Genomic DNA, 23161 nt, shown 5'->3' with positions numbered 1-23161 from the left:
TATGCATCAGCAGAGGCTTCCCAGACCAGCAAGAGGCAGTGAGGAATGGAGAATGTATTCCAGGGAGGGGTGGAAGGAGGTGGGAATTTTCCTGGACCCATCACATCATTGCCAGGCCCATCTGTTTTGAAGATAATCTTTCAGACTCCCTAAGGGAAAAGTCATTTGGGGAGATCTGTGGCCATTGCTTCCTCTTCTTACCCAGGTCCTAAATTCCCTATCTTGAAGGGTCAGTCCAGCAGGTACCCAGGTGCACACTGGTACCCTTGTCCTTCTGGCTCCACCGAGAGCCAGCTGTGATGGCTGAGTCCCGCAGTGCCTGGAGGCAACCATGGTCAGCGTGGGCATCACCGCACCCTGCCCAGGGGCTCTTGACTGCCGTTGTGGCCTGTGGGAGCTTTATCTCAGAACGTCAACACGGCGGCTGCCTCTGACAACAAGCCCCTCCTGGCCTGTGGTTTTGCCACCAGCTGCTCCAAGTGCTTGCTTTTCATTCCTTCGTTCATTCGCTCAGGGCCTATCAGGTGCCGGCCTCTGCTCCGCATAGTCAAGGTAGAACAGTAGACTGTGACTCTTGGGCCTCTGGAGGTCACATTCTAGGGTAGGGGACAGGCAATACACAAATGTGCACAAAAATATTAGGGCAGATGGAGGTGAAAGGTGAGGGGTCAGTGAGGGATGGGGTGCTCTTTTTGATTGGGAAATGAAGCAGAGGCCCCAAAGACGTGGGGGAGGTGCCACGTGGCTGTCTGAGGCAGGAGCAGTTCTGAAGGTGGGAGCTGAAGGCGGGAAGGCCAGTGAGGCAGGAGCCCAGCTGGCATTCTCAGGGCACATCAAGGAAGGCAGTGTGGCTGGAGTGAGTGGGGTTGGGGAAGGGTGAGGGACCGGACTGCATTCTTTTTGGCTCTGAGTTGCCGCATTTCTTCTGTGTCTGTCTGGAATTGCAGCTGTGCCCTCCCAATGCAGCCCGGACATCCCAGGAGCTGATTACAGAGCGGGCTGTCTGAGCTGCCCCTTTGCTTCCCCTCTCTTTTGGCTCTCTCCACCCTTGCAGCCCCTTCACCTGTTCTACAAAGCAGGATTAAAAGGAGTTTGGAGTCTGAAATCTCTGGATTCCAGACTAGGCTCCATGACTTAGTGATTGCGTGAGCCTGGTGAGTGAGTTAAACTCTCTGAACCTTGGCTTCTGTGTCTGTAAAATGGTCCTAAACATACACACTGCCTAAATAGCGATGAAAGCTAAGTGTACACCCACCCTCTGACCCAGTGGGGGTGCTCCTCGGTACTGTGCCACCAAGAGAGGTGAATGCGCATGCCCAAAAGGCACAGGGCAGGGTGATCCTGGGAGCTGGTTACAATAGCCCTGAAATGGAATCAACCCTGGCGTCCATCAGCAGAAGGAAGGACAGCAACATAAAGAAACCATGGACAGACAGATGCAGCAATGTGAACGATACTGACACGCTGTTGAGTGAAAGAAGCCAGGTGTAAAGAGTAAGTCTATGTTATTCCATTAGTAAGAAGTTCAAGGACAGGTAAAGCTGATCTATGGTGAGAGAGGCTGTCATAGTGGTTATCTTTGGGGGTTGTGGACTGAAAGGGGGCTTGAGGGGAACCTCCAGTGTGTTGGAACTTGTTTGTCTTGATCTGGTTGTCACATAGGTTTTTGTTTTTGGGGCCGCCTTGGGTCTCCATGACCGGGTGCAGGCTTTCTCTAGTTGCAGCCAGCAGAGGCTACTCGCTGGTTGTGGCGCCAGGGCTTCTCCCTATGGTTGGGGCAGAGCATGGGTTCTGGGAGCCCCGGCTTCTGTAGTTGTGGCGTACAGGCTTCGTTGCCCTGTGGCATGTGGGATCTTTGCGGCCCAGGGATTGAACCGGTGTCCTGTGCGTTGGCAGGTAGATTCTTAACCATTGGACTACCAGGGAAGTCCCATCATGTGGGTTTATACGCATGTCAAAGTTCATTGAACTTGAGCTCCATGAATGACTGGAGATTCATGGGTGTCGTCCTATGTATATTTCAATTAAAAGGTAAAAAGTACACTACCTGGAAAGCTGGTGAAGAGTAGAGGAGATGGAGAATGTAGTTGTGCCTGTCTCAGAACTGGCACCTGGGGACATTCTCTGCTTCCCAGCACCACTCTGACAGGCAAGGACTGCCTTCCAGCACTGATGTTCTGCTGTGGTGGAGGTGGTGGTCAGTTGCTTGTGTCCAACTCTTTGCAACCCTATGGACCATAGCCAGCCAGGCTTCTCTGTTTATGGGATTTCCCCAGCAAGGACACCGGAGTAGGTTGCCATGCCCTCCTCTAGGGGATCTTCCTGGCCTAGGGATTGAACCCACATCTTCTGCATTGGCAGGTGGATTCTTTATGGCTGAGGCACCGGGGAAGCCTGATGTCCTGCCACAGACCAAGCCTTAGCTAGGATCAGGTGATGCTGTTAGAAACGAGGGATGAAAGGGGACTGGGTCTTCTTTTCTCATTGATTTGCTTCATCATTAAATGTGGTAACTCACTGTGGTGCTCAGATCCCCAGGCTGGTGTGCAACGAGGACCCTGAAGTGGGGAGCACTCGGCTTTCCTGGTGGGGGGCCAATGAGATGGCATTGAGAGTGATGCTTCTATTTGTAGATGGGCAAGGTTCCTCAGAAAGAGCCTTGAGGACCCCAGGCCCACCGTGCAATGGAGGGGCAGAGCCCCACTCCCACCTCTCATTGACCTGCATCCAAAATGCCCCCAGGATCAACTGGCTGGAGACCACTGTACCACTTCAACCCTGTTCCAAAGTCACTGTCCCAATCCCAGAGAGGGAAGTGGCATCTCCAAAGCCGCACAGGAAGTTTGCAGCAGAGCAATCAAGGCCGTGGGTGGGTGGGAGAATGAGAGGCTCAGGGCTTGCGTTGCCAGCCAAGCTTTCCCCTTATGCCCATGGGGGCACGGCTGGGGGTTGTGTTCCCCTTGATCTGAAGAGGGAGGGCAGCCATAGTTGTAACCAGGGAAATACCCGACATGACAGGGGCTTCTCTGCCAGGTACTGTGGAGGGTGAACCCAGCTCTCTAAGGAGCTCTCTAAGCTCCTCCAGGACAGGAGCTAGGGCTGTCTCGTTCACTGCTGGGCGCCGGTGCCTGGCACACACAGTAGTGAGACAGTAAATGTTTGAGGGAAGAATAAATGAATGCATGAGGAAAGGCTGCCATAGCAGGCATGTCGATGCCAGGGAGGGAAGGGCTCGTTCTGGTGCGCAGGGGTGTGAGTGTGTGTGTGTATAGGGAGGGGGTGATGCAGGGACGGTGTGTGTGTATGTGTGTAGGGGGTGATGCAGGGAGGGTGTGTGTGTGTGGGGGCGGCTGATGCAGGGAAGGTGTGTGTGTGGGTGGGGGGAGGGGGTGATGCAGGGAAGGGGTGTGTGTGTGTGTGTGTGTGTGTGTGTAGAGGGTCACCTGGGCTGAGCCTGTGTGGTTGCAGGGGTTTCAGAGGGAGCTGCTGAAGGGTGGGGAAGGGCAGGAGAACTCTCTTGCAATCTGAACACCCCTAAACTCAGGTCCTTCCCTTATGAGCCAGAGGCCCCTGTGAAGCTGTTGGGGCTGGGGCGGGGGAGGTCCCTGCATCCAGAAAAGGCAGCACCTTGGTCCAAGATGCAGGAAACCTGGGTTCCCACCCTCCATTGCACGCCCAGCAGGCAAAACTGGAGAGGCAGTCCTCCTCCGGGGGAGCGGAAGCAGCCCAGGCCTCTCCCTCTGGGCACGCTGGCCCTTGGACAGGGACTCTCCCTTGGGACTCCTTTCCCTGGGAGGCCCAGGAGGACCTGTAGCCCACCCCTTGGAGAGAGCCAAAGGTCTGCCCTGGGTCACTCAGAGAGGAGGAGCAGAGCAGAGACTGGCTTCCAGCCTGGGGTCTCCAGCCTCCACTGTCTACCATGTGTAAGGGCCTTATTCAGCTCAGTCAGCACAGGGCAGGTAGCCCCACCCAGAACCCCGCACTCTCTTCAGTTAAACTGGGAGCCCAGTGTCCCCGTGCAGGAGCAGGGCCCCTCCTGTGGGGGCCTCTTCTCTGACAGTGCTTGCAGCCTGTACCTGCCCACCTGCCAGGCTCAGGACGAGGCGAGGGCTGCCTTCAGAGAAGCCTGTTCTCAGGGCCTTGGTTACGGTGTCTTCTGATCCCCAGGGCAGGGCCTGTGTCTCCTGCACCAGATCCAAGACTTAGGTCTCAGTTCTCTAGCCCTTGGGCACTGAAGCTCACCCAAGGGAGCCCAGGGCTGGCTAGGACCGCTCACATACCTCCTATTGCAGGCCAGGCCCTCTGTAGACCTGGGGTGCCGGCCTGGGTCAGGTCTGGCTGGGGTAGATCTTCCAGCACCCTCTTCCTGGAAGCTTCTGTGGTCATGTCTTACTTGTTGCTGTGTCATCCTAGACCCCAGCGTAGAGTGGGGTATTGTGATATTGAAAAAGGTAACTTGGTATGCCATTTGAGAGGCTCTAGGAAGAGATCCCAGGCCCTCCACTCCACCATCCCCCTAACTCCCCGGGAGTCACAGTCTAGAATTCCACCGACAGAGGCACATGCCTTGACATTCTCTTCATGAGAGTAAATCACAGGATTGGTTTATTCTGCTCTTGGGCCCAGAGGCCTCAGGAGCTTCTGAGAGCCAGACTGAAGATATGGGTGGGGAGAGGTCTGCTAGCCTGTTCTTCAGCCTCTAGAAGAGAAAAGCTGAGATCCCAGGGAGGGGTGGACCTCTGGAGACAGGCTTGAGCTACAGGGGCCCTTGGGGCTGGCGGGAACAGCAGGGCCTGTCTGGGAGGGAGCCTCTGACAGACGCTTTATCAGGCTCTGTCGCCGGCGTTATCTGTGGCTTCTCAGCAGAGAAAGAGCCACGGTCCTCAGCCACCCTCAGACCACTCCAGGGCTGGAACAAAGCAGCCGAGTCAGCTGGCGGCCCCATGGCTCCACTGTTAGACCGTGGACTGTGCAGCCCTGGGGCCCACGTGGGGTATTTCGGGGGGGGTGGCTGGCTGGCCTGGCGACGGCCCGTCTGCTGGGACTCCTCCGCCAAGTCCCCACTGCCGCAGGGACCACCTCCCTGGAGCCTGTCTGCAGAATGGGGATGGGGCACCAGGTCACCCCAGCCCCTGCAGGGCCCGGCTGAAAATGTCAGCCACAAAGGACAGGACACAGGGCGGCCTGTCCAGGAACAAGGGCCAAGTGTTGGCGTGGGATGATGGCCGGGGCTGAGCTGGTCAAATGTTTACTTGGAATGGTTCCAAGTGGGCACCCTCCAGCCACGGGGGCAGCTGGCGTCTGGCATTGGGCCCTCCTCTACCCACCACCACGGGGCAAGACAAGAGTTCAGATCCATCCCAGATGGGCTCGAATCCAAAAGCGCTCAGAGGGGGCTGCCAGAATAGGCCTTGGCATTGTCACTCCCTCCTGGTCCCTACCCATTTTGAGGGAGAGAAATTGCTGGGAGGCCAGTTTCAATTGCTTTCCTTCTGGAAGCATCTGTTGCTCTGGCTTCCTGCAGGGCTGCCATGTATGGTTGGGCAGGTTGGGCACTGCAAAAGGACACCTTGCCACTGAAGTAAATGGACCTGAAACCTTGCAACTGGCCATGAGCTGCATCAGCCCAGAGGGTGCTTTTCTGCAACTGTCTGCTAGGAGGGGGCACCTTTGTGTGCTGAGCATTGGAGACATTAAGAAGACAACATGATTCTCTTGGTAGGACTAGCTCATAGTCTGTTACAGATAGGGTTGCCTGATATAATACAGGATGCCCAGTTGGATTTGAATTTCAGATAACAACAAATACTTTTTTAAATGTATAGTTGTGTCCTATGCAATTTTATAATGTTTGAGTGTCATGGGTGAATGCTCTCTGCGTGTCTGCATGTACTGGCCCTGTGCTCCGTCGTCCCTGACTCTTTGTAACCCCGTGGACTGACTGTAGCCCACCAGGCTTCTCTGTCCATGGAATTTCCCAGGCAAGAGTAATGGAGTGGGTTGCCATTTCCTCTTCCAGAGGATCTTCCCAACCCAGGGATCAAACTTGCATCTCCTGCATTGGCAGGCAGATTCTTCACCACTGTGCCACCTAGGATCCTCTCTGAAGTCTCGTTAAGTCAGACCTTCCCTCCAATCTCCCTTAGCACATAGGGCCCTTGGGGTCATGAAGGAGACTGTGGGAGGCTGAAGAGAGGCCAGTGTGGCTGGAGAGGAGCCGGAGAGGCAGCAGAGGTGAGATGGAGTGTGGACTCGGAGGCCGGGGTTCTCTGAGTGAGATGGGGCCACAGGAGGGTTTGAGCGGGGACCTCACATTGTAACAGGCTCCCTCTGCTGGTGGTGTTGAGAATAGGCTGGAGGGGCCTGACCGAAGCAGGCTGGCCTGTGAGGAGGTTGCATCCATGCAAGGGCTGGCTGTGGAGCAGTGATTTTGGAGCTAGAGAAAAATGGCTGATTGTGGATGTAGGAACTTTTGGTCATGGAAAATGTCAAACACATACAGAAGTAGCAAGGATTATGCAAGGAGCTCCCATGGCCCCATCACCCACTTTAACCATCATCAGCTCACAGCCAATTTTGTTTCATACAGACTTTTCACCCCTCTTGACAACTGGATTATTTTGAAACAAATCCCAGATATCATGTTATTTCATCCATAAATATGTCAGTATATATCACTGAAAGATAAGGCCTGGGTATATTTTGAAGCAGGAACTACTAGGAATTTGCCCCCAGACCTCAAGCTATTAAGAGAGAGGAGGCCCCTGACCTCATGAAACTCATGGCTCAGCCTTCTCGTGCTTTCCTCCTCAGGCCTCTTGTGCTTTCTCGTGCTTTCCTCCTCAGGCCTCCTGTCTCCTGCCCTCCCGTCTGCGTGCATTCCTAGAGCAATGCTCCTCAGGCTGGGGCCTGGGGACGCTGGCATGGACTCACTTTTGGAAGTTCCTGCCTTCTCCCCAGACCTCACAGCAGCTCGAAGCCTCCCCTCTCTCTGATCTCTTGAGAACAGGACGGTGCTGTGTCTGCAGCTGAGGTTCCTGAGGCCCTCACAGATGGTCACTCCCCGCAAACTGAGGAAAGGCAGGCACCCCTGGTGAATGTGAGGGAAGCGCCGGAAAGTCACAGGGTGAGAGACAGACAGGGACACAGATTCAGACATCAGAACCCCTTGAAAGTTCAGGGAGGCTTTTTGCTCTCAGAAGTCCACCCCCTCCAGGAAGCACCCGGGCGTACCTCTAATGTGCTGGGAGACTTTGCAGGGGTTCCTTCCCCTCTCTGGGTCTGGTCATGCAGGGCTTCTGCCTTCTCCCCTCCTCTCAGATTCTGCTTCCTCTAAGTCCCCCAGATGGGGGGAGTTGAGGGGCAAAGGCGGACTTGGGCACAGGCTGCTGGGAACATGCTAACCTTGGACCCAGCCACCCACACTTTGAACTCTGTGATGCAGGCATAGTATCCCCACTTTCCAGAAGAGGAAAGTGAGGGGCAGAGAAATAGACACCCAACTAGGATCCCCTGGTTTGTGGGCAATACAACCAGGACTTGAGTCCAAGGCCAAATGCTCAGCATGCTGCCCAGCTGCCCCCATGGTTTTTGAGGTCCCACCCCCAGGCAGGGCCCTCCTCAGTAGGCCGAGTTTCACCAGTGCGACCCAGATTCTAGCCACTCTGCCACCTCAGAACCTCCTGAAGCCTGTGCTCCTCTTAGCCTCCTCACGGTGACGCTGGGAGGCCGACTGACCTTCCTATTGCAATCACCTTCATTCCCCAAGCCCTGTCGAGGGCTGGGCTTCATGGACACCGGATACACCAACATGTTTCTCTCATTTCATCCTCACAGCAACTGAGCGAGGTATTATGCCCATTTTACAGATGTGGAAACTGATGCCCAGAGAGGAGCAGTGACCTGCCCGAAGCCACACAGCCCCACTCTGGTGGAGACAGGACTGAGACCAGAGTTCTCTGACTCCCTGCACTCCGTCCACTACACTGCAAGAAACTGGCTCAAAACACAACCCAGTGCCGTTTGGCTGTCCTGGTTTCTGGCAGCCTTTTGTTTTCTTCCCCAAACAACTCCTTTGTCTTAGTTTCACCTAGGTAGGAACACTTGATCTTTCTAATAATTGTGGGAGAAGGTATGATGATTGGTCTTTATAGGTGAAGTGCCACACATGCCTCCAGGGACATTGTGTTTAGAAACTTCCTGAAAGTTCCCCAAAGCTTGAGTTACTCCCTAGAGCTGCCCACGGATGCTTACGTTCTTCTAGCTCCCCCTACAGCCTTTCAACAACATCGACTCATCCTGCAAAACTTGCTGCAAAGTTTTCTTTCCCCTTTAAGTCAACACCTCCCACGGTTACCACATCTGGACCTTCTCCTCACAGGTTTGGACCCACGTTGTCCCTCCTTGCTCCCCATGTTCAACAATAGTCAAAGCACTTTTGCCTTTTGTAACTCCATCTTCAAGAAACTAGGATTTGGTACAGGCTTAAACTAGGGAGGCTGTCAAGCGTGAGAATCACAAAAGCGTGTCTGGGTTTCCATCAACCTGAGAGCTCTTTGTGGGAGAGATCTGTGTTCTCCAATCAGATTACACTAACAGTCTTTCAGGGAAGGGACGTTGTCTCCCCCAGAGTCCCCAAGCCCTGGGTCAAGGCCCCTGTGGAGCAATGATGATGGCAGTGAGTGGGGAGAGGTGGCTCTGGGCTCTGCTCACCACCAAGCCTGTGGGGAGCACTCCATGTCTAGTAGAAGGATGGAGCCTCTGTTTCCTGAGGTTCAGGCAGGACACAGGGAGGACAGGAAAGCCCCGGTGGGGAGGCAGCTTTGGGTTCGTTCTGTGTACCCGCCTATCTGAGAACCCAGAGGAACTTGGACTTAGGCCTCAGCGAGACTGAGTCCTCCCAAGAGTGAGCGTGTTTGGGTTGAAACTACTGTTCCTGGAGGCAGTAGCTGGGGACTCGGCATTCACTGTGGGGACGGGCAGGGTCCAGAGAGAGAGGGAGAGTAGAGGTCAGCTGATGTCCAAGTCCCTGTGGTCTTGGGGCCTCCACCTGGGATGTCCCGCTGCCCCTGGTCACCCCGCTCAGGGCTCCCATAGGCCCCCCAGCCCCTCACACAGGCACGTTCCTGCTCTCACCTACTCTTCTTTCTGGACTCTCTTTGCCCACTCATCCATCTGACTTTCAATCAACATTCAACTGATCATCTACCAGGTGCCAGGTTTTTGTTTGTTGGGGGTAGAATTCACTGAGGTACAATTTACATATTGTAAGCTCATCCCTTTTATTGTGTGAGGTTTGACAAATGTTCAACAGTGGTGTAAACACCACCATAATCAAGCTATTGAATATTTCCATCAGTATTTCCTTCCTGCTCCTTTGTCGCCAGCACTTCCTCCTCCTCCCAGCCCCTGATCTATTTTTTGTCCCTATAGTTTTGCCTTTTCCAGAATGCCATGTAAATGGAATCACGCAGCAGGCAACCTTTTGAATCTGGCATCTTTTACTCAGCATAACAGCATATGAGAGTCATTTGAGTTCTTCCGTGTATTTGTACTTGGTTCCTTTTTTATTGCCCAGTGAGTTTTATTTCCGTATGAATTGTATAGATTCTGAGTTGTATAGGTGTAGGTAATTTATTGGGGCTTCCTCAGTGGCCTGGCAGTAAAGAATCAGCCTGAGATGCAAGAGATGCAGAAGGTTCAGGTTTGATCCCTGGATTGGGAAGATCCTTTGGAGAAGGAAATGACAACGCACTCCAGTATTCCTGCCTGGAAAATCCCATGGACAGAGGAGCCTGGCAGGCTACAGTCCACAGAGTCAATAAAGAATCGGACATGACTGAAGCAACAGAGCACACAGGCGATTTATGCGTCTCCTCATCGGTTAATGAACATTTGGATCGTGTCTCGTGCTTGGCAATTATGAATAATGCCGCTGCAAACGTTCATGTGTAGGTTTTTGTGCAAAAAGGAATTTTCATTTTTCTGGGGACGATACCTCGAAGTGGGAGTACTGAGTCATAAGTGTATGTTTAGCGTTATAGGAATCTGCCAAAGTGTTATCTGGAATGGCTGTACTATTTTCAAAATAATAATAACCTTCTAAAGTCTAAACTCTAACTTGAACATCTTGACAAATGCCAGCAGGAATTCTGCTCCTAACTGAAAGCATCTCTCTTTTGGGCAAATGTAAGTCACAGAGAGTTGGACACGACTGAGCGACTGAACTGAGCTGAGCTGACTGAACTGAAGTTTCCATTTCTCTAGGTAAGTATCCAGAAGTGGGCCTGTTGGATCGTGTGTGGATTAAGTTTGTCATAAGAAGCTTCCAGACTACACTACCGCTAGTAATGTTCAAGTTTCAATTGTTCCACACCCTGACCAAGTGCCAGGTTTTGTTTTTTTTAATGTTTCATTATGAAAATTTCCAACATCTAAGAAAGTAGAAAGAACAGTACTTTACTGAACCTCCACTTACTCATCAGCAGCCTTCAGCAACTACCTCCTTATCAGCCTTGGATCGTGTTTCCTCACCCCACCCACCACGACCCAATTATTTTTGAAGCAAATCCCAGATGTCATACCATTTTATTCATAAATATTCAATGTTACCTTTCCATGGTACTGTTATCACATCTAAAACATGCCATTATCCCAGTTAATATATATCCAGTCAGGGCTCACTTCCTGATTGTCTCCTGAATGTCATAACTTAATTTGTTTTTTTTTTTTTGCAACTTGGGTGTTTGAATCAGAATGCAAATAAGGTCTTCACATTGTGTTTGGTTCACATGTCTTTAAATTACTTTGCTAGGAAGTCACTTGGGATAGTTCTTCTCTTTGTGGTTATGTCACTAATTCAATGTATGTATTTATTTGCTTCATTTTACTTTCATCTTTTATGAATTTATTTAAAATTTTATCTATAGTTACAAAGTCTATGATACAGAATATATTTACAAAGGTATAACTTCCATTTGTGCCCTCCTCATCCCATTCCCCCTTCCTCTAATTATTAATTTGAAAAAAATTATGCTTTATCCTTCAGTTAGGTTCAGTTCAGTTGCTCAGTCGTATCTGACTCTTTGTGACCCATGGACTGCAGCACGCCAGGCTTCCCTGTCCATTACTCAGTCCCAGAGCTTGCTCAAACTTACGTCCATCACGTCAGTGATGCCATCCAACCATCTCATCCTCTGTCATCTCCTTCTTCTCCTGCCTTCAATCTTTTCCATCATCAGGATCTTTTCCAATACATCACCTCTTTGCATCAGATGGCCAAAGTATTGGAGCTTCAGCTTCAGCATCAGTCCTTCTAATGAATATTCAGGACTGATTTCCTTTAGGATTGACTGGTTTGATCTCCTTGCAGTCCACGGGACTCTCAAGAGTCTTCTCCAACACCACAGTTCAAAAGCATCAATTCTTCAGCACTCAGCTTTCTTTATGGTCCAACTCTCACATTCATACATGACTCCTGGAAAAACTATAGCTTTGACTAGATGGACCTTTGTCAACAAAGTAATATCTCTGCTTTTTAATATGCTATCTAGGTTTGTCATAGTTTTTCTTCCCAGGAGCAAGGGTCTTTTAATTTCATGGCTGCAGTCACCATCTGCAGTGATTTTGGAGCCCAAGAAAATACAGTTTCTCACTGTTTCCATTGTTTCTCCATCTATTTGCCATGAAGTGGTGGGACCGGATGCCACGATCTTCGTTTTTTGGATGTTGCATTTTAAACCAGCTTTTTCACTCTCCTCTTTCACTTTCATCAAAAGGCTCTTTAGTTCCCCTTCGCTTTGTGCCGTAAGGGTGGTGTCATCTGCATATCTGAGCTTTATCCTTCCATTGATTTATATACGTGTACACCCATATGTGTGTGTATGTATATAAAATATGTCGATATACACATATATTCACATCCCTCCCTTCTTTTGTTAGTTAAGTGTGAGTACACAGCCACACTCTCCCCTACCTTGTTTGATTCACATTACATCTTGCCCTGCAATATCCCCCACAGTGGTCTGTTGAGAGCTCCTCTGTTCTTTATCATCAGAGGCCTCCTTTGTGTTGATAACCACAGTCCCCTGCTTATGGACATTTTCCTTCTTTCCAGCCCTTTGCTGTTACAAATAGAGTTGTAGTAAAAAACCCTGTACTTCCATCTTTTGGCGTACCAGTTGGAGTGCATTCCTAGCAGTGGAATTCCCAAGTCACAGCTTGAACATAGATGGTGATTTTGCTAGCTGTCGCCCAGTTCCCCTGCAAACAGATTGTACCATTTTGCGTTCCCATCAGCTGCACAGGGCTTGTTTCCCCATAGCTTCCGGAGCAGAATGTGTTGCCAAACTTTCAGATTTTTGCCAGTCGGATAGGTAGGAAATGGTATCTCTGAGTCATTTTGATTTGCATTTCTTTTACTTGATTGAGGTTGATCATCGTTTCATATGACTAAGGGCCATTTGGATTTCTTTTTCTGTGAACTATCTGGCAATATTTTTAGCCCATTTTTCTAGGAGGTTGTTGGTTTATTCTTTCTCTACTTTTAGAGGCTCTTTATAAATAATAGACATTAATCCCTTGAAATTTATAAATTAATATAAATTAATTATAGGACTTCCCTGTAGCTCAAATGGTAAAGAATCTGCCTGCAATGCAGGAGACCAGAGTTTGATCCCTAGGTTGGGAAGATCCCCTGGAGAAGGGAACGGCAATCCACTCCAGTATTATTGCCTGGTGAATTCCATGGACAGAGAAGCCTGGTGGGCTACAGTCCATGAGGTCACAAAGAGCTGGACTGAGCAACTAACACACACAATCCCTTGAAAAGACCCTGATGCTGGGAAACACTGAGGGCAGGAGGAGAAGGGAGCAACAGAGGATGAGATGGTTGGATGGCATCATCGACTCAATGGACATGAGTTTGAGCAAACTCTGGAGATAGTGAAAGGCAGGAGAGCCTGGCATGCTGCAGTCCGTGGGGTCACAAAGAGCTAGATGTGACAGAGTGACTGAACAGCAATCCCTTGTCTGTGGTAAGGGTTCAAGTATTTTCTTCACTTGGTCACTGGCCTCATTTGCTCATTCATTCATCCATCAGTCTCAAGCCACCAGACGCTGGGGATGTGTTGTGAACAGAGTGGCCCTGAGTGGGTCCTTGTGACACCCGAGCCAGAACCTTGGGCTCATCCCAGCCAGTCCTTTCCCGGGCTGTCCCTTCTGCCTCCTGACCTTTCTCCTGCCACACAGTGACCACCCTTCCCGAGTCCTGCATGCTCAGGCCCTCAGCCCCTCCCAATCTGCACTCAGTGGGAGTCAGAAATGGAGTCGATCATCTCTCTGTCTCCCCTGACATGTCTGATACCTGATGAGGGAGTGAGTGAAGAAAGAACAAGTCAGTGAATGACTCTTAGGAGAATGACATAGACTCAATCCAGGAAGCCAAGAGCTTGGTTTGGCTGCAGTTCTTGTCCCTATTTTACTCCTTCCTGGAGTAGTGGTGGTGTGTACTGGCCCGGAGGATATCTCTTTCTCAGTCTTAATCCTGTTGACTTTCTTGCTTTGCTTCCTGTTAATATTTGTTTGGCTGCACCAGGTCTTATTTGTGCCACACAGGATCCTTAGCTGTGGCGTGCAAACTCTTAGTTGCAGCATGTCGGGTCTAGTTCCCTGACCAAAGATCCATCCTGGGCCCCCTGAATTGGGAACAGGAGTCGTAGCCCCTGGACCATCAGGGAAGTCCTCCTGTTGACTTTCAAATGGAAGTTTATGAGCCATCTGCTCAGGTCCAGCTGCTGAGGTACCCACTCCCTCCTCCCTCCCCTTGACCACATCACCCTGCTCTCTAAGCCTCCGTTTCCTTACATGGAAGATGAGGAAGGTGAACTTGGCTTCTACGACCCTTCTGCCTGGGGTGGGTTCTTAAGCCCATCTGGGAGCTTTCTTTACTGGGATGCTGGAGGCGCCCTCTGGTGGCCAATATTGGCCATGCAGCCCAGAAATGGACTTGGCAACCTGCATGGCCCTCTGAGTGGGTTTGTTTGTGTGTGTTTAAGTGCCCCTTTGTATTGGAATGATACACAGGAGATGTGTGACAGGCTCATGATACATACAGTTCAGAGCTTTACTAGATCTCTGATGAAAATGCAGAGAGAGAGGTGAGACCATTTAAAGGAAATGCAAAAGCTGGCAAAAACTTTCTGGCATCTGCTGGGGACACCTATGATTGCAGAATGCCTTGGGGCATCTATCTCACTCTTACACATTGAGAACATTACTCCTGTGCTCAAAATCTCATCCTGGTTCCTCTGCAGAACAAGGTAGATATCAAACTCCTGACCAAGGGCATTTAGGGCCTTCAGAAGCTGATCCCTACTTGTTACCTATGGCCCCATTTTCCACTCTTGTCCTTCTTTCCTGCCCCACTCCAGGCAAGCTACCTACCCCATTCCCATCTCCTAGTCTCTTCTCATGCTGCTTCTTCCCCCCAGAGTGTCCTGACTTCTCCCTTAGTCACCACACCATCTTTCAAAACTTGGCTAAATGCAACCTCCTCTAGGAAGACCTCCTGGGTTTTTCCATTTGGGTCTGAGCTTTCTTTCCACTGAACTCCCCAGTAACTACATCTGTCTCCTGATATACAGACAATTAGTGTTTATCTAGGTAACTCGGGTTGAAGATGTCCAGTTGAGTAGCCCCTCCTGTAGGATTGATTCCATGTCTGCTCCTTATCTGAGTCTTTCTAAACACGGAAACTTCCCCATTGGCATACAAGCTGCAAAGCCCTGACTCCCATCCTGTCTTGCATCTCCTCTGAGCTCTTGGCTTTAGCCGGAAGAGTCTTCTCTTGTGGAAGGAGGTTTGGTGGTAGAGGAGAAAGATGCAAGCCTTGGGCCAGACTCCTGTTGGACCCTGCCCTTCAGAAGGCAGATGGCTGCCCAGTGCACAGGCTCTAGCTGCTGAGCTGTGTGTGGGAGGCTCGTCTCTGGGTGCCCAGAATAAAGCATCAGATCCATGTCAGTGCCCGGCTCTTTCCTTCAAGGACAGAAGTCATACCTGGAGCCATTGCAGGCAGATTCTTTACTGTCTGAACCACCAGGGAAGCCCACGGTGTTCGTTCCTCAGTCGTGTCTGACTCTTTGTGACACTGGACTGTAGTCTACTAGGCTCCTCTCTCCACGGAATTCTCCAGGCAAGAATACTGGAATGGTAGCCATTCCCTTCTCTGGAGGATCTTCTCCACCCAGGGATTAAAGCTGGGTCTCCCACATTGCAGGCAGATTCATTACTGACTGAGCCATCAGGGAAGCCCCCTGGCACTAATATTCCTGATTAATTGTGAAGTCTGCTTTTGTCGGTTTGTTGTGCTCTCTAACATGAAATTCTCATATAATCCATTTGTAGATGAGGAAACAGAGGATCAGAGAGGCTGAGTAACTTGCTCAAGGTCACAGAACTCTGAGTATGAATGCTCAGTCTCTGATTTCCAGGTATCTCCAAATCCTGGCAGTTCCTGGAATGTTCTGCTGTCACTGTGTCTTGCACATAGTAGGTGCCTGATGAATTCCTGGATAATAAAACACGGACATAATGTCTGTATAACTATCCCTTTCTGGTAGTATTCCACTCTGCCTCAGGCCTCTGTGTGTGGGAAGAGCCCCAGAACTGGGATTGTCCAACAGGGGCATGGCTCTGGGGCTGAAGGGATAGTGATGCCTGGGTCCCAGGAGAAGTGAATTCCCTGCATCTGGGTTTTAGGGGGAATAGGTCCTGGGCTTGGCACACATTGGCACCTGCTGGCCCACTGGGTGTGCTGGAAAGCTGTGTGTGCTGGGCTGCAGGGGGTCCCTCTCTCTCAGTTTTAAATACTACTGACTATCAAACTGAAGTTTGAGAGCTGTCTGCTCATGTCCAGCTGTTGAGGTGGTCTTCCCTCCCCTTGACCACATCATCCTCTTCTCTGAGCCTCAGTTTTCCTACGTGTAAAATGGTCTTTAAGGCCCAGAGTGGAGCTGCTGAAGGCATCGGTCAGTTATGTTCCCCAGGTATAAATCTGAAAGGACCCTTGTCATGGCCACTGTACTGGCCTCCCTGATACTCCTGTCCCCAACCTGGCCTGGAGGATGGCCCCAGGGGCCACAGCTGGAGGGAAGGAGAATTGGGGCCGCTGGAAACCCAGGAGAGAAGCTGATTGGCCCAACCCGGGTCGGGTGTCTTCTTCTGGTCCAATCAGCTATGGCCAGGGGGTGGAGCCACATGCTGTCTATTCAGCAGGGCCTTGGAGCCTGCTTTCTGAACTGCAGGTGCCCATCGTGGTTCAAGCGCACTGGCAGGGCAGGTGAGGGAGTGCAGGGTGTTGGTGGCATTCTCTTGCTGACGGTGTCAGTGTGACACAGCTGGTGGCCCCATGGGGCCAGGAGCTGGACTTGAAAGGCTCTATGCCTACCCGATGGCCAATCCCCAGGACAGGAACTTGGGGATCTGTCTTCCCGTTAGCTTGGGACCCCAAGTAGGCAGGGAGCACTGAGGTTCAACAGCCCTGCATGTAGTCTTGGGTTTGGGTCCAGCTCTTCTACTCTCTTGAGCAAGTCGCTTCTCTCCTCTGGCCTCAGTTCCCTCATCTGCCCAATGGGTGTCATCATGAGCTGGTGGGGAAGAGACTGTGTGGTATGGAGGTTTGGGGCTCAGTGTTCAAGCTGACTTGAATCCAGTTTCTCCAGTTACTTGCTCTATGACCTTGGGAAAGTTACTCAATCTCGTGAAGCCTCAATTTTCCCATCTATAAAATGGGGATGAAGAAGAATCTCTCTCTTTGATTCTTCAAATGGTAATGTGAGACTGCTATATTTTAAATGGATAGGCAACAAGAACCTAATGTATAGCATATGAAACTCTGCTCAGTGTTATGTGGCAGCCTGGTTGGGAGAGGGGTCTGGGGGAGAGTGGATACATGTATATATGTGTATGGTTGAATCCCTTCACTGTTCACCTGAAACCATCACAACATTGTTAACCAGCTATACCCCAATACAAAATAAAAAGTTTTTGAAAAGGCAATGTGCTGTGTACCAGCTGGGGTACACTCACTCATCTCTTATCCTCTCCTCTTTCCTGGCTCCAGTCCTCACAGCTCCCTGGCTAATGAGTCAAGCAGTGATGGAGTCAGGCCCACAGTGGGGGTTCAACCATACAAGAAGAGTGATGTTGTGCTGCAGACCTCTTGCCTGGGTGGCCTCAACCTTGTCCAGTGTTTATGGAGTACTTCCTTCCTGGCAGCTAAGTCCTGTCCCTGAGGGGTTCTCAGGCACTCCTGCACAGGGCAGGCTGCATCCTTCTTTGTGCAGGCTCACTGCAGGCTTGAGAAGAGCCTGTCTTGGATGTCTGGACATCTGGATATCAATCCAGTCTTTGCTGCTCAATCCCTGTGTGGCCCCCCACACTAAATAAAGATTCCATGAGCTGGGGAGGGAGGAGACTCATAGGAGAAGTGAGAAGAGAAGACAGATATCCCAGTTAGGTCTGGGGAGTCCAAGCATGAAAAGGCCTTGGCCTCTGGGGCAGATGAGCTGGGAGGGGCCTGGACCTCCTTGTGCCATGACAGGTGCTGGAGTGGAAGCAGAAGTCACCCGGTGGGTATGCCCAGGCAGGTGGGCCTGATGTGTCCTCACAGAGCTCCCAGGAGCAGCAGAAGGCCTCTGTGTGCCCACGAATATTTCCACAGCCTGGAGAGGTGTGGACCTAGCAGCATGCATCTGATAGGCACAGGAGTGTGGTATAGGTGAGGTACAGAAGGCGGGAGGACCCCGAGAGGCTGAGGGAGGCCCAGAGGGAGGCCATGTATGGTCCGTGGACACCAGTGCCTGATGTCCAGACCTCTTGGGGGAGGACAGCAAGGCAGATCCCCAAGAACTGAATCTGCCTCATGTTCCCCCTCCCCTGCCTCAGCACCGCATAATCACCACCCCAACTCAAGAACTGAGACGTAGTCTTGACTAAGATGACCTGTCCTCCATCCAAGTGACATGAGGGCTCAAAATAGAAATACAATTCAGTTAGATAAGGAAAGTTCTGTTTATCATGTACCTTGGTTTGTAGTCTTTGTACCTGCCGCCCAAGGATAAAGGGGGCGTGATACAGGTTTGAACAGGTGAGAAGAGGTAGCTTTCAAAGATAAACCAACATCAGTCTTTACATCTGTAAGGCTGGGCCACAAAACTCCCGCAGATTACCAGGGTAAAGATTTGTGATTCATGTCTTTGCCCCAGTCAAGATGCCATTAATTCTGGGGGCGCATGAAGACTGAACAAGGACTCCCCTGATGGTCCAGTGGTTAGGACTTTGCCTTCCAATGAAGAGAGTGTGGGTTCAATCCCTGGTCAGGGAGCTCAGATCCCGCATGCTTCATGGCCAAAATAACAAAAAAAAAACAGTAGCAATATTGTATCAAATTCAATAAAGACGTTAAAAATGGCCACATTAAAAAAAAATCTGAAAAAAAAAAAAAGACTGAACAAAATACTCATACCAAATGAAACTGGGGTTAGAAGACAGATTTCAAGATACAGGATGAAAAGATATATAAGGAATATTTGATGTATAAGAAGAAATGACTACATGTAGCTAAATCGAAATGGATGATGATGTGATAATAATTTGTAATTTGTAAAGTAGGAATTCTTGAAACAAAGCCATTCTATAAGGGAAAACTTACTAAGTCAGAAATGAAATAGTCTGCAGTATTCAGTGGGGTAGCCACTAGTCATAGGTGGCTTTTTACATTTAAATTCATTAAAATTAAATACAATCAAATATTCAGTTCTCCAGTTGCACTAGCCACTTTTCACGTGTTTCATGGCCACATGGGTAGTGGCTGCTGGACTGGACATTGGGTATAGAACATTTCCAATATTGCAGAAAATTCTTTTGGACATCGTTGGTCTAAACTATTAGCAAATCCTTGGAAAGGAGAGGATGTTTTGGAGAATAGAGAATAAAAGTGTTCTAAAGATCCTCTAGGACTTCGCTGGTGGTCCAGTGGTTAAGAGTCCACTTGCCAATGCAAGGGACACAGGTTTGATCCCTGCTCTGGGACAGTTCCACATGTCACAGGGCAGCTAAGCCCGTGCGCCATAACGACTGAAGCCCATGAGCCTGAGAGCCTGTGCTCCACGACAAGAGGAGCCACTGCATGAGAAGCCCATGCACTGCAAGTGGAGAGTAGCCCCCTCCCCTCCCCCAGCATCAACTAGAGAAAGGCCTGGGCTTAGCAATGGAGACCCAGTGCAGCCGTGTATAAAAGAGCTCTTTTAAAAGGCCAGGGGAGAAGTAAATGGGCAAAACCAGCAGCAAAACTGAAAAGCAGAGTAGAAGTTCTGAATAAGCAAATGATGACAGTGGTGAAGCAATTTGACATAAGGAATAAAGAGAAAGTTGACCAAGCCAGGGAGAGGGAGAAAAATATAATCAGTAGCAAATATGAAACTAGCTGGGAGAAATAAAACCAAGGTCATTAACTATTACAATAGCTGTGATCTGGGGGAATTCCCCTATCAGAAGCCAAAGATGTCATTTCCAATAGCTATATATAGAGAAATTCCCTGGGATATTACACCTAAAATGCTGAATAAATTTTTAAAAATACTTTTCAAAGACATAGCTTCAGTTCAGTCACTCAGTCGTGTCCAACTCTTTGTGACCCCATGATTCACAGCACGCCAGGCCTCCCTGTCCATCACCAACTCCCGGAGTTCACCCAAACTCATGTCCATTGAGTCGGTGATGCCATCCAGACATCTCATCCTCTGTTGTCCCCTTGCCTCCTGCCCCCAATCCCTCCCAGCATCAGAGTCTTTTCCAATGAGTCAACTCTTCACATGAGGTGGCCAAAGTATTGGAGTTTCAGCTTCAGCATCAGTCCTTCCAAAGAACACCCAGGACTGATCTCCTTAGATGACAGAAAATAAGGGAAATGTCAAAGTTCAGAAGCATCAGGAAATCTTGAATCCACAGAGGTTTTGGAGCCAATGTATCTGCCTATCTCTGGTGACCCAAAGTCTGGCTTCAACAGGCTACACAGCTTAGGGAAGAGAAGATAATTCTTGGGACCCAACCAAAGTGAGAAAGTAAGCTCCTGCATAAACCTAGGATCCCAAAGGGCTAGAAAACTAGGAAAAATATTATCTACAGAGATTTGTCTGCCTCTGTCTTCACTGGGGTTGGAGCAGAGGAGAGAAGAGTCTTCCCTGAGAATCTCCAGGACAAGACCAGTTTCAGGGGTGTATGGCGCCAGCATCGCGCTGCCCATATTGCTTCCTGTGCTCCCCTCCTCCGAAAAAACTAAATACATGCATTTTAAAGTGTTCCCCAGATGCCTGACAAAGTAATTGCAAATGCTCCCTGGAGAAACACACTTTAAATCTAGGCTTCAAAGAATTCACACAGATAAACTTCTGAGGAACAGAAGATCATACTAAAACCATTAAATAGAAGCTACATGAAATGAGAGTCAGCAGAAACAACACTGCTGAATCAGACCAACAACAACTGAAGATATTAGAATTATCTGTTACAAAGTATGAAGTAATTATGTGGAGTTTGCTTAAGAAATTAGAGATGATTGAATCTATGACCAAAGAATGGGAGTAGCAAAAGTGATCAGATGAATCTGAAAAAGAACCAAATAGAACCTCTAGAAGTGACAGATATAATTGAAATTAAAACCCAATGGTTAATACAACATTGTAAATCAACTATAATTGGATAAAATATATTTTTAAAAGAAACCCAATGGATGGCAGACTAGTCCTGGGAAAGATGGAGTAAATATACTCTACCTGTCTCCTATGGAATGCAGTTATAAGCCCTGGATAGAATGTATGGACCAACTATTTGAGAACTTAAAAGGTAAGTGAAAAAAGTGAAAGTCACTCAGTCGTGCCCGACTCTGCGACCCCATGGACTGTAGCCCGCCAGGCTCCTCTGTCCTTGGGGGTTCTCCAGGCAAGAATACTGGAGTGGGTTGCCATTTCCTTCTCCAGGGGATCTTCCCAACCCAGAGATCAAACTCAGGTCTCCCGCATTGTAGGCAGATTCTTTACCATCTGAGCCACCAGGAAAGCCCCAAATATTTATTTTATTGGGCCATACCAGGTCTTAGTTGCAGCATGTGGGATCTAGTTTCCTGACCAGGGATCAATCCCCGGGCCCCAGGCATTGGGAATGCGGAGTCTTAGCCACTGGACCAAAGGGAAGTCCCAAGGTAATTGATATCCAATAGATTAGAGAAGGAAACAAGAGTTTGAAGTACAAGTGAACTGGGGTGAGTATCTCATTTTTCTTCCCTCCAGTGTTGCCTGGCCTGCACTCAGAGGCAGACTGGAAGGGTGTACCAGGTACAGACAGAAGAGCTTCAAGATAGAGCTCTCTTTCTGGCCTGAGGAGTAGGAAAGGGCCTCCTAAGGATATGAAGGAGAGTTTTCCTGTTTGTTCCTTTTCGTTTTTCTCCCAAGGTCTGCCATCCTAGCCTCCAGGCAGTCTTGCGGTGGTGGTAATGGCAATGGTGATGACATCATCAGTCAAGAGGGCACCCAAAATTCTGAGAGAAGGAAAACCCTCTCTCTACCAGAAGACCTGTGAACACAAGTGAAAGGAGTGAAAGTGAAAGCCGCTCAGTTGTGTCCGACTCTTTGTGACCCCATGGACTATACAGTCCATGGAATTCTCCAGGCCAGAATACTGGAGTGGGTAGCCCTTCCCTGCTCCAGAGGATCTTCCCACCCAGGGATCCAACCCAGGTCTCCCGCACTGCAGACAGGTTCTTTACCAGCTGAGCTGCCAGGGAAGCCCAAGAATGCTGGAGTGGGTAGCCCTTCCCTTCTCCAGGGGATCTTCCCGACCCAGGAATCGAACCGGGGTCTCCTGCATTGCAGGTGGATTCTTTACCAACTGAGCCATCAGGGAAGACCTTGGGCAAACTGTTTTTGCTTCCCGCCACCCCTACTCTCTGTCCTCCCATTGCTTCGCCCCAGATGCAGATGCCATCATAGGAAGTACATAGCAGAACTGGGAACCTACAGTCCCAGATTTCTGGCCGGAGGATGAGGAAGGAAGCCCCCATGGATTTAGAAAGTGTTGGGTGATTGAGAGAAGAGAGCACAAGTAAGTGATCCTATAACTTTGTGTATGAACTTCTGGGATCACCTGCAAACTGTGGATGCATGGAAATGATCCTAAACAGAATGTGAAAGGTTTTGAGAACTGAACCATGGGGCAGACTGCCACCCAGGTGCCAGACGGGTCACTGATGTTGCACGTGTAGGACACACTTGAGCAACACTGCAAAAGGCTTTGGAAACTCAACCGATATTGGAACCAGAGCCCAGAAAGGGGGTTGAAATGTATGGCCTGAATCTAGTCTAGATCAATTATATGTATATAATATTACAATATAGATTTATATATGTTATAAATATTATATATTTTATATAATATATATACACATACATATATATATGTGTGTGTGTATCAACATTCTCCTTGATAAACAAAACCCAGAGTCACATAACATGGTATGTAAAATGTCCAGAATACAATCTAAAATGACTTAGGATATAAAGAATGAGAAAAATTTCAATTCTCAGTTAAAAGGCAATCAATAAATATGAACCCTGAGAAAACACGGATGTTGAAATGATCACACAAAGACTTTAAAGTATCTACTATAAGAAGTAAGGGGGACGTCCTTGGTGGTACAGTGGATATGAATCTGCCTGCCAATGCAGGGGACACAGGTTCGATCCCTGGTCTGGAAAGAGTCTACAAGCCCGTAGAGGAGCAACTGGGCCTGTGTGCAGCAACTGCTGAGCCCCAGTGCTGCAACAACTGAAGCCCGTGCTCCTAGAGCCTGTGTCCACAACGAGGAGTGGCCCCTGCTCACCACAAATAGAGAAAGCCCACATGCAGCAATGAAAACTGGGCACAACCAAAAATAATAAAAATTACAGAAGGAAGGGCGAGCGCTCTTGAGTGAAAAGATAGACTGTCTCAACAAAGAAATAGAAGATATGAAGAGGAGCCAAATGGAAATTACAGGACTGAAAAATTCAATGACCAAAAATTTTAAATAACTGGATGGATGGGCCTAAAGACTATCATCCTAAGCGAA

The 23161-nt window shown here is 49.4% G+C and overlaps 1 long non-coding RNA gene across 2 annotated transcripts in view; it reads left to right on the top strand.

Annotated features, from left to right (window-relative positions):
* The window catches only part of LOC123328219, a 41004-nt gene extending 19258 nt beyond the window's left edge, over positions 1–21746 (top strand). Inside the window, exons 2-3 of one of the 2 annotated variants that reach the window (XR_006543022.2) lie at positions 7869–10266; positions 21507–21746. This is a non-coding gene — a long non-coding RNA (uncharacterized LOC123328219). Of the gene's footprint in view, positions 1–7868; positions 10267–21506 lie in introns of those variants that run through there. The other variant, XR_006543021.2, reaches the window with a different exon arrangement.
* The last annotated feature ends 1415 nt before the right edge of the window (positions 21747–23161 follow it).

This window comes from Bubalus bubalis, chromosome 11, assembly GCF_019923935.1.
Source record: "Bubalus bubalis isolate 160015118507 breed Murrah chromosome 11, NDDB_SH_1, whole genome shotgun sequence".
In the NCBI taxonomy this organism is placed as follows: domain Eukaryota; kingdom Metazoa; phylum Chordata; class Mammalia; order Artiodactyla; family Bovidae; genus Bubalus; species Bubalus bubalis.
The sequence above is the reverse complement of the archived record's forward strand: the minus strand, read 5'-3'. Positions and strand labels throughout refer to the sequence as shown.